The 16,295-nt window shown below is 42.4% G+C and overlaps 1 protein-coding gene across 3 annotated transcripts in view; it reads right to left on the bottom strand.

Annotated features, from left to right (window-relative positions):
- adgrl2a (adhesion G protein-coupled receptor L2a) overlaps window positions 1-16,295 on the bottom strand; it is a 199,465-nt gene that overhangs the window by 80,470 nt on the left and 102,700 nt on the right. The window lies entirely within an intron of this gene.

Genomic DNA, 16,295 nt, shown 5'->3' with positions numbered 1-16,295 from the left:
TAGGATAATTTATTAGGCTCAAAATGGCCAGAAAATGGCCAGAAACCTTTCTTCTGAAACTCGTCAGTCTATTTTTTTGTCTGAGAAAGGCTATTCCATGCAATAAATTGCCAAGAATCTGAAGATCTCGTACAGTGCTGTGTATTACTCCCTTCACAGAACAGCACAAACTGGTTCTAACCAGAATATAAGGAGAAGTGGGAGGCCGCGGTGCACAACTGAGCAAGAGGACAAGTACATTAGAGGTCTAGTTTGAGAAACAGACACCTCACAAGTCCTCAACTGGCAGCTTCATTAAATAGTGCCTGCAAACCACCAGTCTCAACGTCAACAGTGACGAGGTGACTCCGGGATGCTGGCATTCTAGGCAGAGTTGCAAAGAAAAAGCCATAACTCAGACTGACAATTAAAATAAAAGATTAAGATGGGCAAAAGAACACAGACACTGGACAGAGGAAGATTGGAAAAAAGTGTTATGGACAGACAAATCTAAGTTTGAGGTGTTTGGATCACAAAGAAGAACATTCGTGAGATGCAGAAAAAATTAAAAGATGCTGGAGGAGTGCTTGATGCCATCAGTCAAGCATGTTGGAAGCAATGTGATGGTCTGGGGGGTGCTTTGGTGGTGGTAAAGTGGGCAATTTGTACAGGGTAAAAGGGATCTTGAAGAAGGAAGGCTATCACTCCATTTTGCAACATCATGCCATACCCTGTGGACGGCGCTTAATTTGAGCCAATTTCCTCCTACAACAGGACAATTTAAAAAAAAATATATATATATATCCAGTGGGGAGAACAAGTATTTGATACACTGCCGATTTTGCAGGTTTTCATACTTACAAAGCATGTAGAGGTCTGTAATTTGTTATCATAGGTACACTTCAACTGTGAGAGACGGAATCTAAAACAAAAATCCAGAAAATTACATTGTATGATTTTTAAGTAATTAATTAGCAGACGATGATATACTTTTTCCAATCTCTACTTTTCTACACTCGCTAAAGTGTATCTGACAAATACAATTTGATTTGATTTGTCTGGGGTGATTACGGTCAGCGATTGTATTTCATGAACATGTGTACATGTCTAGATAAATGTGTTGTGTAAGCGTCATCTAAAAAATATAAAATATTTATGACACTTTCTGTTTTTGATATTGCTGCTACGCTAGTACAAGTTTATTTATTTATTCAACTTTATTTAACCAGGTAGGCCAGTTGAGAACAAGGTATCATTTACAACTGCGACCTGGCCAAGATAAAGCAAAGCAGTGCGACAAAAACAACACAGAGTTACAAAAACAAACATACAGTCAATAACACAATAGAAAAATATATGTACAATGTGTGCAAATTTAGAAGAGTAGGGAGGTAAGGCAATAAATAGGCCATAGAGGTGAAATAATAACAACTTAGCATTAACACTCGAGTGATAGATGTGCAGATGGTAATGTGCAAGTAGAGATACTGGGGTGCAAAAGAGCAAGAGGATAAATAACAATATGGGGATAAGGTAGTTGGGTGTGCTATTTACAGATGGGCTGTGTACAGGTACAGTGACCGGTAAGCTGCTCTGACAGCTGATGCTTAAAGTTAGAGAGGGAGATATAAGACCCCAGCTTCAGTGATTTTTAAAATTAATTCCAGTCATTGGCAGCAGAGAACTGGAAGGAAAGGCAGCAAAAGGAAGTGTTGGCTTTGGGGATGACCAGTGAAATATACCTGCTGAGCACATGCTGCGGGAGGGTGTTGCTATGGTGACTAGTGAGGTGAGATAAGGCGGAGCTTTACCTAGCAAAGACTTATAGGTGAACTGGAGCCAGTGGGTTTGGCGACGAATATGTAGCGAGGGCCAGCCAACGAGAGCATACAGGTCTCAGGCGTGGGTAGTATATGGGGCTTTAGTGACAAAACGGATGGCACTGTGATAGAGTACGTGTTGGAGGCTATTTTGTAAATTACATCGCCGAAGTCAAGGATCGGTAGGATAGTGAGTTTTACGAGGGTATGTTTGGCAGCATGAAGGAAGGAGGCTTTGTTGCGAAATAGGAAGCAGATAATAGATTTAATTTTGGATTGGAGATGCTTAATGTGAGTCTGGAAGGAGAGTTTACAGTTGAACCAGACACCTAGGTATTTGTAGTTGTCCACATATTCTAAGTCAGAACCGTCCAGAATAGTGATGCAAGTCGTGCAGGCGGGCGGGTTCGGGCAGCAATCGGTTGAATAGCATGCACTTAGATTTACTAGCATTAAAGTAGTTGGAGGCCACAGAAGGCGTGTTCTATGGCATTGAAGCTTGTTTAGAGGTTTGTTAGCCCAAGAAGGGCCAGATGTATACAGAATGGTGTCGTCTGCGTAGAGGCGAATCAGAGAATCACCAGCAGCAAGAGCGACATCATTGACATACAGTGGGGAGAAGAAGTATTTGATACACTGCCGATTTTGCAGGTTTTCCTACTTACAAAGCATGTAGAGGTCTGTCATTTTTTTTATCATAGGTACACTTCAACTGTGAGAGACGGAATCTAAAACAAAAATCCAGAAAATCACATTGTATGATTTTTAAGTAATTAATTTGCATTTTATTGCATGACATACTGTAAGTATTTGATACATCCGAAAAGCAGAACTCCAGCCTAACTGGTGCTTTCATCGGGACAGAGATGTTAGCCAGGAGTAGCCACTCGGATAGCAGCTAGCTAGCTGCGATGATCTGGTGTAAAGGTTCAGAGCTTGCGGTAGGAATCTGGACATGTGGTAGAGAAAAAGCAGTCCGATATGCTCTGGGTTGATATCGCGCTGTGCAGACTGGCAGAAATCGACTGGACTGAGGCTGGCTGATGTCTGAGTTAACGGTGATGACCGGTGATGGAAATTGAGATTAAAAATATATACAAAGAAAACGATATATACACAGGATAGAAAGGGACAAGACAAAACAGACATCCAACTGCTACGCCATCTTGGAGACCATCCAAGTACTATCATTGTACCGTTTACACCTTCTGTATCCTGTGCATGTGACAAATAAACTACCACATGTGAATCATTAAAGAGATGGGTAAGGCTTAAGAGGGTATGAACGACGCTGAATGGGTGCAGACAAAGAACAGCTCTCCAATAAGTGTACCAAAACATTCAAGGACCATTTTCTCAAAAGTGGGGTCACAAGTTTATCAACTTTCAAAGCAGAATTACTTTCCCATTGTTCCTCAACTGCAGTGTATGATATACCATTTTCTAGCTCTCAAATGTTCCCCATGTTCACCACTTGAGCTTATGCCACATTGCAAATGTTATTATCGGTTTATTATGACCCCTCCTGTCTTAGCCTCCAGTATTTATGCTGCAGTAGTTTATGTGTCGGGGGGCTAGGGTCAGTTTGTTATATCTGGAGTACTTCTCCTGTCCTATTCGGTGTCCTGTGTGAATTTAAGTGTGCTCTCTCTAATTCTCTCTTTCTCTCTTTCTTTCTCTCTCTTGGAGGACCTGAGCCCTAGGACCATGCCTCAGGACTACCTGACATGATGACTCCTTGCTGTCCCCAGTCCACCTGGCCGTGCTGCTGCTCCAGTTTCAACTGTTCTGCCTTATTATTATTGGACCATGCTGGTCATTTATGAACATTTGAACATCTTGGCCATGTTCTGTTATAATCTCCACCCGGCACAGCCAGAAGAGGACTGGCCACCCCACATAGCCTGGTTCCTCTCTAGGTTTCTTCCTAGGTTTTGGCCTTTCTAGGCAGTTTTTCCTAGCCACCATGCTTCTACACCTGCATTGCTTGCTGTTTGGGGTTTTAGGCTGGGATTCTGTACAGCACTTTGAGATATCAGCTGATGTTCGAAGGGCTATATAAATACATTTGATTTGATTTGATATAAAAGAGCCTTTTTCTTCAACAGTAAATTTATGATGGTGATTGGGGTAATAAAAAACAACCCTGGGGCCTATTCCGGCCCTGATACTAGGAAACAATGTATTACTAGTACAATTTTAAATATTAAAATATTAATACTATAAATTTGTATTTAAAATCTGTACTAAAACTCTATATCCTTGCAGGTCCAAAAATGTTGGGGAGGGGTCTCATTTAAACATTTCTGTACAGACAATCACCCACTTGAGCTGCCTAATTGCTTGCAGCTGGCCATTCTAATTGAGCTACAGCAGTCCTAGGGCTATTTTCATGAAATCATGGTGCTCATATAAAACCCGATATAAAAATAACTCCTAGTGCCAACAAGATCCATCAAAGTCATTGCGTCTATGTGATACTACAAGACAGCAGTTGTAGCATCATTATGTTGCGAACCGTTTTCGATTACAGGAGGGTTTACTTAGATGATGTGCTTTCTTATCTCAGATTAGTTGTGGAAAAACATTAAAGAAAGTAATGCCCGCTGTGGGTCCTAAACATATGATTGCAAAATTATAAGAGAGAACATACATAATTGTATGCCAATTGTCCCACATATGGAGTTTTTCAGCTCATTTCAGCTCAAAAAAGGGCAAAGAACAGTACCCCATTTTGACTTGTGGAAATGCAGATCAGATCTCCTGGCTATAACACTGACTTTGCATTCTAATACCCAGTGAAAATCATCATATGTTTTGAAGATAATTGATGTTGGTTGCTTAGGCATTGTTTCATTGGATTTTCTTTCCATATTTCCTAAAAATGTGATATAACACTAAAAGCTTCATTTTTTAATTTGGATCATGAGTAAAATCATGCAGTATTTGATTTGTTTTATTACAATTTTGAACCAAACGTGACCTTTGTCCTAAGGTTATGGGACATTGACTTTAAGTACATTTATGAAAAAATTATTTTACTTCCCTTCACCTACTCTTGTAGTTATAACACATAAGTTTATTTCAAGAAACAATAGTCCCCAAGTCTACCAGTTCTGACTACATTTTCATTCCAATCTCCTTTGCATTAGCGTAGCCTCTTGTGTAGCCTGTCAACTATGTGTCTGTCTATCCCTGTTCTCTCCTCTCTGCACAGACCATACAAACGCTCCACACCGCGTGGCCACGGCCACCCTAATCTGGTGGTCCCAGCGCGCACGACCCACGTGGAGTTCCGGACCTCCGGTAGCCTCTGGAACTGCCGATCTGCGGCCAACAAGGCAGAGTTCATCTCCGCCTATGTCTCCCTCCAGTCCCTCGACTTCTTGGCACTGACGGAAACATGGATCACCACAGACAACACTGCTACTCCTACTGCTCTCTCTTCGTCTGCCCACGTGTTCTCGCACACCCCGAGAGCTTCTGGTCAGCGGGGTGGTGGCACCGGGATCCTCATCTCTCCCAAGTGGTCATTCTCTCTTTCTCCCCTTACCCATCTGTCTATCGCCTCCTTTGAATTCCATGCTGTCACAGTTACCAGCCCTTTCAAGCTTAACATCCTTATCATTTATCGCCCTCCAGGTTCCCTCGGAGAGTTCATCAATGAGCTTGATGCCTTGATAAGCTCCTTTCCTGAGGACGGCTCACCTCTCACAGTTCTGGGCGACTTTAACCTCCCCACGCCTACCTTTGACTCATTCCTCTCTGCCTCCTTCTTTCCACTCCTCTCCTCTTTTGACCTCACCCTCTCACCTTCCCCCTACTCACAAGGCAGGAAATACGCTCGACCTCATCTTTACTAGATGCTGTTCTTCCACTAACCTCGTTGCAACTCCCCTCCAAGTCTCCGACCACTACCTTGTATCCTTTTCCCTCTCGCTCTCATCCAACACTTCCCACACTGCCCCTACTCGGATGGTATCGCGCCGTCCCAACCTTCGCTCTCTCTCCCCCGCTACTCTCTCTCCTCTTCCATCCTATCATCTCTTCCCTCTGCTCAAACCTTCTCCAACCTATCTCCTGATTCTGCCTCCTCAACCCTCCTCTCCTCCCTTTCTGCATCCTTTGACTCTCTATGTCCCCTATCCTCCAGGCCGGCTCGGTCCTCCCCTCCCGCTCCGTGGCTCGACGACTCATTGCGAGCTCACAGAACAGGGCTCCGGGCAGCCGAGCGGAAATGGAGGAAAACTCGCCTCCCTGCGGACCTGACATCCTTTCACTCCCTCCTCTCTACATTCTCCTCTTCTCTCTCTGCTGCTAAAGCCACTTTCTACCACTCTAAATTCCAAGCATCTGCCTCTAACCCTAGGAAGCTCTTTGCAACCTTCTCCTCCCTCCTGAATCCTCCTCCCCCTCCCCCTCCTCCCTCTCTGCAGATGACTTCGTCAACCATTTTGAAAAGAAGGTCGACGACATCCGATCCTCGTTTGCTAAGTGCTCTGACCTCTTTCTCCCCTCTCTCTCCAGATGAAATCTCGCGTCTTGTGACGGCCGGCCGCCCAACAACCTGCCCGCTTGACCCTATCCCCTCCTCTCTTCTCCAGACCATTTCCGGAGACCTTCTCCCTTACCTCACCTCGCTCATCAACTCATCCCTGACCGCTGGCTACGTCCCTTCCGTCTTCAAGAGAGCGAGAGTTGCACCCCTTCTGAAAAAACCTACACTCGATCCCTCCGATGTCAACAACTACAGACCAGTATCCCTTCTTTCTTTTCTCTCCAAAACTCTTGAACGTGCCGTCCTTGGCCAGCTCTCCCGCTATCTCTCTCAGAATGACCTTCTTGATCCAAATCAGTCAGGTTTCAAGACTAGTCATTCAACTGAGACTGCTCTTCTCTGTATCACGGAGGCGCTCCGCACTGCTAAAGCTAACTCTCTCTCCTCTGCTCTCATCCTTCTAGACCTATCGGCTGCCTTCGATACTGTGAACCATCAGATCCTCCTCTCCACCCTCTCCGAGTTGGGCATCTCCGGCGCGGCCCACGCTTGGATTGCGTCCTACCTGACAGGTCGCTCCTACCAGGTGGCGTGGCGAGAATCCGTCTCCACACCACGTGCTCTCACCACTGGTGTCCCCAGGGCTCTGTTCTAGGCCCTCTCCTATTCTCGCTATACACCAAGTCACTTGGCTCTGTCATAACCTCACATGGTCTCTCCTATCATTGCTATGCAGACGACACACAATTAATCTTCTCCTTTCCCCCTTCTGATGACCAGGTGGCGAATCGCATCTCTGCATGTCTGGCAGACATATCCGTGTGGATGACGGATCACCACCTCAAGCTGAACCTCGGCAAGACGGAGCTGCTCTTCCTCCCGGGGAAGGACTGCCCGTTCCATGATCTCGCCATCACGGTTGACAACTCCATTGTGTCCTCCTCCCAGAGCGCTAAGAACCTTGGCGTGATCCTGGACAACACCCTGTCGTTCTCAACTAACATCAAGGCGGTGGCCCGTTCCTGTAGGTTCATGCTCTACAACATCCGCAGAGTACGACCCTGCCTCACACAGGAAGCGGCGCAGGTCCTAATCCAGGCACTTGTCATCTCCCGTCTGGATTACTGCAACTCGCTGTTGGCTGGGCTCCCTGCCTGTGCCATTAAACCCTACAACTCATCCAGAACGCCGCAGCCCGTCTGGTGTTCAACCTTCCCAAGTTCTCTCACGTCACCCGCTCCTCCGCTCCCTCCACTGGCTTCCAGTTGAAGCTCGCATCCGCTACAAGACCATGGTGCTTGCCTACGGAGCTGTGAGGGGAACGGCACCTCAGTACCTCCAGGCTCTGATCAGGCCCTACACCCAAACAAGGGCACTGCGTTCATCCACCTCTGGCCTGCTCGCCTCCCTACCACTGAGGAAGTACAGTTCCCGCTCAGCCCAGTCAAAACTGTTCGCTGCTCTGGCCCCCCAATGGTGGAACAAACTCCCTCACGACGCCAGGACAGCGGAGTCAATCACCACCTTCCGGAGACACCTGAAACCCCACCTCTTTATGGAATACCTAGGATAGGATAAAGTAATCCTTCTCACCCCCCCTTAAAAGACCTAGATGCACTATTGTAAAGTGGCTGTTCCACTGGATGTCATAAGGTGAAAGCACCAATTTGTAAGTCGCTCTGGATAAGAGCGTCTGCTAAATGACTTAAATGTAAATGTAAATGTAAAATTTTGTCCCTAAACGCAATATCCACTTGATGTGACATAATTCTGGGATTAAACAAAGAGTCAGCATTTGGGCACTATTGCGCTGAGAAGGGTTCTCTTGCAATGAGGAAGTACAGAAGATATGGCTGAAGCACATGGCCTGAACAGATTGTAAACCTCATCAGAAATATTTAGCAAAATATTCAATTTCTCTGCCATTGAAATTAAAGGGGTCAGTTTCTTAGTCATTTGGGTCATTTGGTGTAACGCCTTTTGAACCTATATATGAAAATAATTCATATATTTTTAAACAATTTAAGTATAAAATACAATGAAAACATGTTGTGGTGAAATCATATGGAAGGCTTACTGTTAAAAATAAGGCCCCAAATAGACCATACAGCCTGGGATTTCTTTGTGACAGCTTACTTTTTCCTTGCTGTGATATGAAAATGGTGTCACACCTGAGGAAATACAGTAGCTGTCACTCCAGGGGACATAACCAATTAATACACTTCTATAATTAACTTTTTCAAATCTATTTTTCATCAAATAACACGTATTGGCATTAGATTTATTTGTATCCTGTTGCAATTTTGTTCCTTTTAAGTGGTTATGAGTACAATATTTATATACTGTATTAATTCTCCCACACATGGTTTCTCGCTCTTGGCAGGTGACCATTCCTCTCGTGACCTCTGAGTCAGTCTCTGCCCTCTGGGGAGGGTCAAATTTGTTTTTACCTTTCCCTAGTGATGATGCAGGTAGATACAGTGCCTTCAGAAAGTATTTACATCCCTTGAATCTTTCCACATTTTATTGTGTTACAGCCTGATTTCATGTCACTGACCTACACAATTTCCCCATAATGTCAAAGTGGAATTACTATATGGTTTTAGAAATGTTTAGAAATTAATAAAAAATGAAAAGTTGAAATGTCTCCAGTCGATTAGTATTCAACCCCTTTGTAATGGCAAAACTACAATTATTTTGATTTGTATTACCTTTATTTAACTAGTCAAGTCAGTTAAAGAACAAATTCTTATTTATAATGACGGCCTACCTTGCCAGATGCTGGGTCAATTGTGTGCCTGCCCTATGTGACGCCCAATCACGGCCGAATGTGACTCAGCCTGGATTCGAACCAGGGACTGTAGTGACGCCTCTTGCACTGAGATGCTGCGTCACTCGGGAGCCCAAATAAGTTCAAGAGTAAAAATTATTTAACAAGTCACATAATAAGTTGCATGGACTCACTCTGTGTGCAATAACAGTGTTTAACACGACTACATCATCTCTGTACCCCACACAAACAGATAATTGTAAGGTCCCTCAGTCGAGCAATGAATTTCAACCACAGATTCAACCACAAAAAAACAGGGAGGTTTTCCTATGCCTCATAAAGAAGGGCACCTACTGATAGATGGGTAAAAAAACAGACATTGAATATTCTTTTGAGCATGGTGACGTTATTATTTACACTTTGGAAGGTGTATCAATACACCCAGTTACAACAAAGATACAGGAATCCTTCCTAACTCAGTTGCTAGAGAGGAAGGAAATTGAGGATGGATAAACAACATTGTAGTTACTCCACAATGCTAACATAGAGTGAAAAGAAGGAAGCCTGTGCAGGAAAAAAAAAAAAAAAAAAAGCTAAAACATGCATTCTGTTTGCAATAAGACACTAAATTAAAACTGCAAAAGATGGGGCAAAGAAATCAACTTTATGTCCTGAATACAAAGCATTACGTTAGGGTAAAAGCAACATAACACATCACTGAGTACCACTTAATATTTTTAAGCATGGTGGTGGCTGCATCATGTTATGGGTATGCTTGTTGTCGGAAAGGACTGGGGAGTTATTTTTGGTGATAAACAGACACTGGGAGACAAATTCACCTTTCAGCAGGACAATAACCTAAAACACAAGGCCAAATATACACTGGAGTTGCTTACCAAGATGACATGGAATGTTCCTGAGTGGCTTAGTTACAGTTTTGACTTAAATCAGCTTTAGAATCTATGGCAAGACCAGAAAATGGCTGTCTAGCAATTATCAACAACCAACTTGACGGAGCTTGAATAATTTTTTAAGAATAATGTACAAATATTCTATAATCCAAGTGTGTAAAAGCTCTTAGAGACTTACCCAAAAAGACTCACTTCTGTAATCACTGCCAAAGTTGATTCTAACATATATTGACTCACAGGGTGTGAATAGCTATGTAAATTAGACATTTCTGCGTTTAATTTTCAATACATTTGCAGAAATGTCAAAAAACATGTTTTCACTTTGTCATTATGTGGTATTGTGTGTAGATGGGTGAGAGAAAAACATATTTAATCAATTTTGAATTCAGGCTGTAACAAAACAAAATGTGGAATAAGTCAAGGGGTTTGAATACTTTCTGAAGGCACTGTATTGGGTGGGCTGTGTTGCTCCCATTCCTGGTCCTCACTCCCTGCATTAGGCCATCCATCCCCTTGGTCCCTCTCTGTCTGTCTAACCAGTTTCACTCCTCCTGGCCGATTGTTACGTGATCCACCCTGGGAGGGCCCCCATCAGCCGTGCATCTTTTAGAGATTTCCCCACTGCTCTCCAACACGCTCGGCCTCCATCTCAGTGCTCCTCCCATAGCGTTCCGATTCAGGGCATGGCACACCTAGGCAGCGTGCCTGGGGGGAGGGGGAGGAACCATCCTATTACGCACTGACGCCGGAGAACCATTACGTTTCTCAAACCCTGTCGTTGACTGTTATGTTCTATACTCCAAAAACCCTCCAATAGAACACCTCTCGAGCGGCTTCGGCTGTGGGTAGGTCAGGGCCTCCCACTCGGTGCCCACAAGTGTGCTTGGGTCTCATCAATCACTGGAGGACTGGGTCCCTGTGCTTCGCTGTGTGCCCAGGTAAACCTCAATGTTGCAGGGTTGATCCTGGTTGATCCTGCCAGCATTTTCTTCAGGTATAGATATTTCCGTGAAATGCTTAATTACAAGCCCTTAACCAACAATGCAGTTTTAAGAAAATAATTACTAAATAAACTAAAGTTTTAAAAAAGTAACAATAAAATACCAATAACGAGGATATAAACAGAGGGTACCGAATCAATGTGCATGGGTACAGGTTGGTCAAGGTAATTGAGGTAACATGTACATGTACAGTAGTTAGGGTTAGAATGACTACGCATATATAATAAACAGCGAGTAGCAGAAGTGTAAACAAATGCAAATAGTTCAGGTAGCCATTTGATTAATTGTTCAGCAGTCTTTTGGACCTAGACTTGGTGCTCCGGTACCACTTGCCGTGCGGTAGCAGAGTGAACAGTCTATGACTTGGGTGATTGGAGTCTTTGGCAATTTTTTGTGCCTTCCTCTGACACCGCTTAGTATAGAGGCCCTGGATGGCAGGAAGCTTGGCCCCAGTGATGTACTGGGCCATACGCACTACCCTCTGTAGAACCCTACGGTCGGATGCCGAGCAGTTGCCATACAAGACGGTGATGCAACCGTTCAGGATGCTCTTGATGGTGCAGCTGTATAACTTTGAGGATCTGGGGACCCATGCCAAATCTTTTCAGAGGGGGAATAGGTGTTGCCTTCTTCACATACCAAACATTAAGCTATGCAAGTCCAAAGATTAAGCCGGTCTGTACAGTGAAAGTGTGAATGGCTCATTATATCAGCTATGGTTCGATTAATCGCTCTAATGTTAATCGCTCTAATGTTACTAATGTTACTCTAATGTTACTCTAATGTTACTCTAATGATAACTGTGGCAATTCTAGATGTGAGATACTGTGCTGAACTTTGGGAATGCATACATTTAGCAGAGCCAAAACCTATTTTTACATTGAAAGAGCAGGTCATTTCCATGTAAAAGGACCCATCAAATCAAAAAAAAGATTTGGGAATTTATAACAAATTTAACCATTATCCATCCTAAAAATGTGAAATAAACAAAGGCTTAGATTTCTTGTCGAACAGATGGAAAATGTTTGACCAGAAAAAGTCTTAAAAAGTATTAGAAATACATCAAAACACAATAATGTTGAAGTAAAGACCCCTGCCAACTATTATCAACACATATTTAGTTTTGGATCCATTTTTCTGCCTTCTGTAAAGTTTAAGAAACATTGCCTTATGCCTTGAAATTCCATTACCAAAAACCCACATATTTTAGGATATATAAGGATAATATAAGGATAATGAAAGTTCACAGAAGTAACAAGTAAAGGTAGACCTATCAATTAGTTGGAGTGTTTTTGTTTATGAATTATTAAGTGATTAAAACTCAAATTTCCCCCAAAAATCGGTAACTGAATTTCGGCAATTGAATTGGCTACAATAATCATAGTAGTCACAATTCACAATTCGTTAAAAGTAGTCCTAGTGCATATAGTTGTATGGTTTGTTAAACTTTTAAATCAATGGTTTTGTTTAGCATACATTTTAAGTGAAGTGAGTCTCTGTTACTGTGGAATTGCCCCGCATTTCATTAATGCCTTGTGGTCTTGGGTGCTAATTCAAGCTGCCCCTAATGATAGAATTATGAAAATGATTTGTTTTGCATTCACCCATTAATAAGTTATGCAGCAAACAATATGTTATTATAGTGTGAAGACTAGATAAAAGAAAACATACCACTAAATCCTAACTTCAAATACATTTATTTTCCGTGGCTTTCACATAAAGCATGCATTGATGTCAATGGAAGATTTTCACAAAATATGATGTTATCCAGTGTTAGTATTTGGCTCAGCGTGATACAGTTGTGCGAATGGTCAAAATATTATTATTATTTTTTTCCATTAATTGTCTCTGACTGGCATGAGCTGGTTTTAAACATACATGAACCATTTCATCCAAAAAATGATACACTTTTATGGACAAGCTGTGCATTAAAAACAAAGCAAAATAGATAAATTATAACGTCAATGCAACCAAAAGCAGTCACTCGCTAATACAGTATTATCGCTGATGGAAGCCAGCTAGTTTATTCAACACTATCACAATGGAGGGTCATATTCTCATAGACACCTTTGTAAAGTCTGTGGAACCATTGCCTTTGTTCCAACGAGATACACCCTTTTCACATTATTGTGCCGACCCCATGTGTACTCTGCTAGCTCGGAAATTGTATTTTCATATGGCCCATTCCAGCAACGATGGTGGATGTTTAACCAGGACCATGCAGTCAGAGGAGTTTGGCTTGGTTTGGCCGGCGTGAAAAGGCTATTAGAGGCTTGGGTGGAAAATATGTTGAAGAACGTCTAAGGACAATGTTTGATACAGTGGGCAATTTCTCTGTGACTATATGTCTGAGCCTGTGTACTACTCAGCAGGGTCAAACACATGGGGTATTAGAAACCTCTCAGGCCCGGATCAACCGTGGGAGTCAGCTATCTGACTTCATCAAATACGACTTGACAATAACCCCCCTGAATACAACGGCAACTCTGTTTTATTTCATTATTTCTTATTTCCCCAGACAGATTTGCCAGAGTTGCTGACAGCCTCAAATGATCCAATATCTTGGGTTGTGGCGCTCGTACGTCATGCCATCCCATGCACTTTGTCTCACTGCAACCCTGTGTGACAGGACCTTGTGTATTAAGATGCACAGCTATACTACGGATTGTTTACTGTGGTGTGCAGGTGTTCATATCTATTCCAGCCACATTAAAGCAATGCTTTGTGTAGTCTGAGAAAGTGCTTACTATTAGAATATTAGTCCATTTTTTATTATGAAAATCCGTGTATTGCTAAAAAGACTATCCTGAGCCCTATACTACGAATATAGTTTGAGAAATTAGCGAGGAAACTTTGGTCAACTCAGAGTTCAAACTGGGATAACCGGTACCACGAATGTGGCTCACCTTTTAGCCAGGAAAATGTATATGGCAACAAATCCTTCAGAACTTACCTGCTCCAGGGTAGGCTAACTCAGGGCTAACTACATTCATCCCGAATGAAGAATCTAAACAGCAAGGTGAAGAACAATTAAATCAGATTCTCCCTCTCAGTTTTTCACAATTCCTGACATTTAATCCTCGTAAAAATTCCCTGTTTTAGGTCAGTTAGGATCACCACTTTATTTAAAGAACGTGAAATGTCAGAATAATAGTAGAGAGAATTTATTTAAACTTTTGTTACTTTCATCATATTCCCAGTGGGTCAGAAGTTTACATACACTCAATTTGTATTTGGTAGCATTGCCTTTAAATTGTTTAACTTGGGTCAAACATTTCGGGTAGCCTTCCACGAGCTTCCCACAATAAGGTGGGTGAATTTTGGCCCATTCCTCCTGACTGTAACGCTCGTCGTCGGTGGAAGGAAGAGTGGACCAAAGCACAGCGTGGAAAGTGTTCATGATATTTATTTTCAAGAAACACTCAAAATAACAAATCAAAAAACGAAAGCGAACAGTTCCGTCAGGCACAAACACTGGACAGAAAATAACACCCCACAAAACCCAAACGGAAAATCACAACATATGTATGATCCCCAATCAGAGACAACAATAGACAGCTGCCTCAGATTGGGAACCACACTTGGCAAAACAACAAGGAAATAGAAAACATAGATTTTCCCACCCGAGTCACACACTGATCTAACCAAACATAGAGAATAAATAAGGATCTCTAAGGTCAGGGCGTGACACTGACTGAGCTGGTGTAACTGAGTCAGGTTTGTAGGCCTCCTTGCTCGCACACACTTTTTCAGTTCTGCCTACAGATTTCTATAGGATTGAGATCAGGGCTTTGTGATGGCCACTCCAATACCTTCACTTTGCTGTCCTTAAGCCATTTTGCCACAACTTTAGAAGTATGCTTGGGGTCATTGTCCATTTGGAAGACCCATTTGCGACCAAGCTTTAACTTCCTGACTGATGTCTTGAGATGTTGCTTCAATATATCCCATAAGTTTCCTCCCTCATGACGCCATCTATTTTGAAAAGTGCACCAGTCCCTCCTGCAGCCAAGCACTCCCACAACATGATGCTGCCACCCCCGTGCTTCACGTTTGGGATGATGTTCTTCGGGTTGCAAGCCTCCCCCTATTTCCTCCAAACATAATGATGGTTATTATAGCCAAACAGTTCTATTTTTGCTTCATCAGATCAGAGGACATTTCTCCAAAAAGTACGATCTTTGTCCCCATGTACAGTTGCAAACTGTAGTCTGTCTTTTGTATGGCGGTTTTGAAGCAGTGGCTTCTTCCTTGCTGAGCTGCCTTCCAGGTTATGTCGATATAGGACTCGTTTTACTGTGGATATAGATACTTTTGCACCTGTTTCCACCAGCATCTTCACAAGGTACTTTGCTGTCGTTCTGGGATTGATTTGCATTTTTTTTTAAAGTACGTTCATCTCTAAGAGAACGCGTCTCCTTCCTGAGAGGTATGACGGCTGCCTGGTCCCATGGTGTTTCTATTTGCTTACTATTGTTTGTACAGATGAACGTGGTACCTTCAGGGATTTGGAAATTGCTCCCAAAGATGAACCAGACTTTGATATTCCCATAATGTTAAGCAAAGAGGCACTGGGTTTGAAGGTAGGCCTTGAAATACATCCCCAGGTACACCTCCAATTTACTCAAATAATTAGCCTATCGGAAGCTTCTAAAGCCATGACATCATTTTTGTGATACAGTGAATTATAAGTGAAATAATTTGTCTGTAAACAATTGTTGGAAAAAGGACATGTGTCATGCACAAAGTAGATGTCCTAACCGACTTGCCAAAACTAGTTTGTTAATAATTAACAAGAAATTTGTGGAGTGGTTGAAAAACAAGTTTTAATGACTCCAACATAAGTGTATGTAAACTTCCGACTTCAACTGTATGTATCCTATTCTACTGTATCTTAGTCTATGCCGCTCTGACATTGCTCGTCCATAAATGTATATATTCTTAATTCCATTCCTTTACTTAGACTTGTGTGTATTGTGCATATGTTGTGAAATTGTGAGATGTTACGTATTAGATATTACTGCACTGTTGGAGCTAGAAACACAAGCATTTCGATACACCCGCAATAACATCTGCTAAACACGTTTATGTGACCAATAAAATTGGATTTGATTTACAATAATTGTATCGATAGGAGAGGGAAAAAGGTGCTTGTGCATTGATAACCACACCAATGCACACCACAGTAATACAATAAAGATGCCACTTCAAAAAGTATATTTCACACGATAGCCTGCTGAATTTGCAATATAACTTTTCTTTCATTTTGATTTTGGCACAAATTAAAATGTGGCACTGACTTGCGCATGGATTGAT

The sequence above is a fragment of the Oncorhynchus nerka genome, linkage group LG13 (genome assembly GCF_034236695.1).
Source record: "Oncorhynchus nerka isolate Pitt River linkage group LG13, Oner_Uvic_2.0, whole genome shotgun sequence".
Classification (NCBI taxonomy): Eukaryota; Metazoa; Chordata; class Actinopteri; order Salmoniformes; family Salmonidae; genus Oncorhynchus; species Oncorhynchus nerka.
This window is presented reverse-complemented; position numbering and strand designations above follow the sequence as displayed.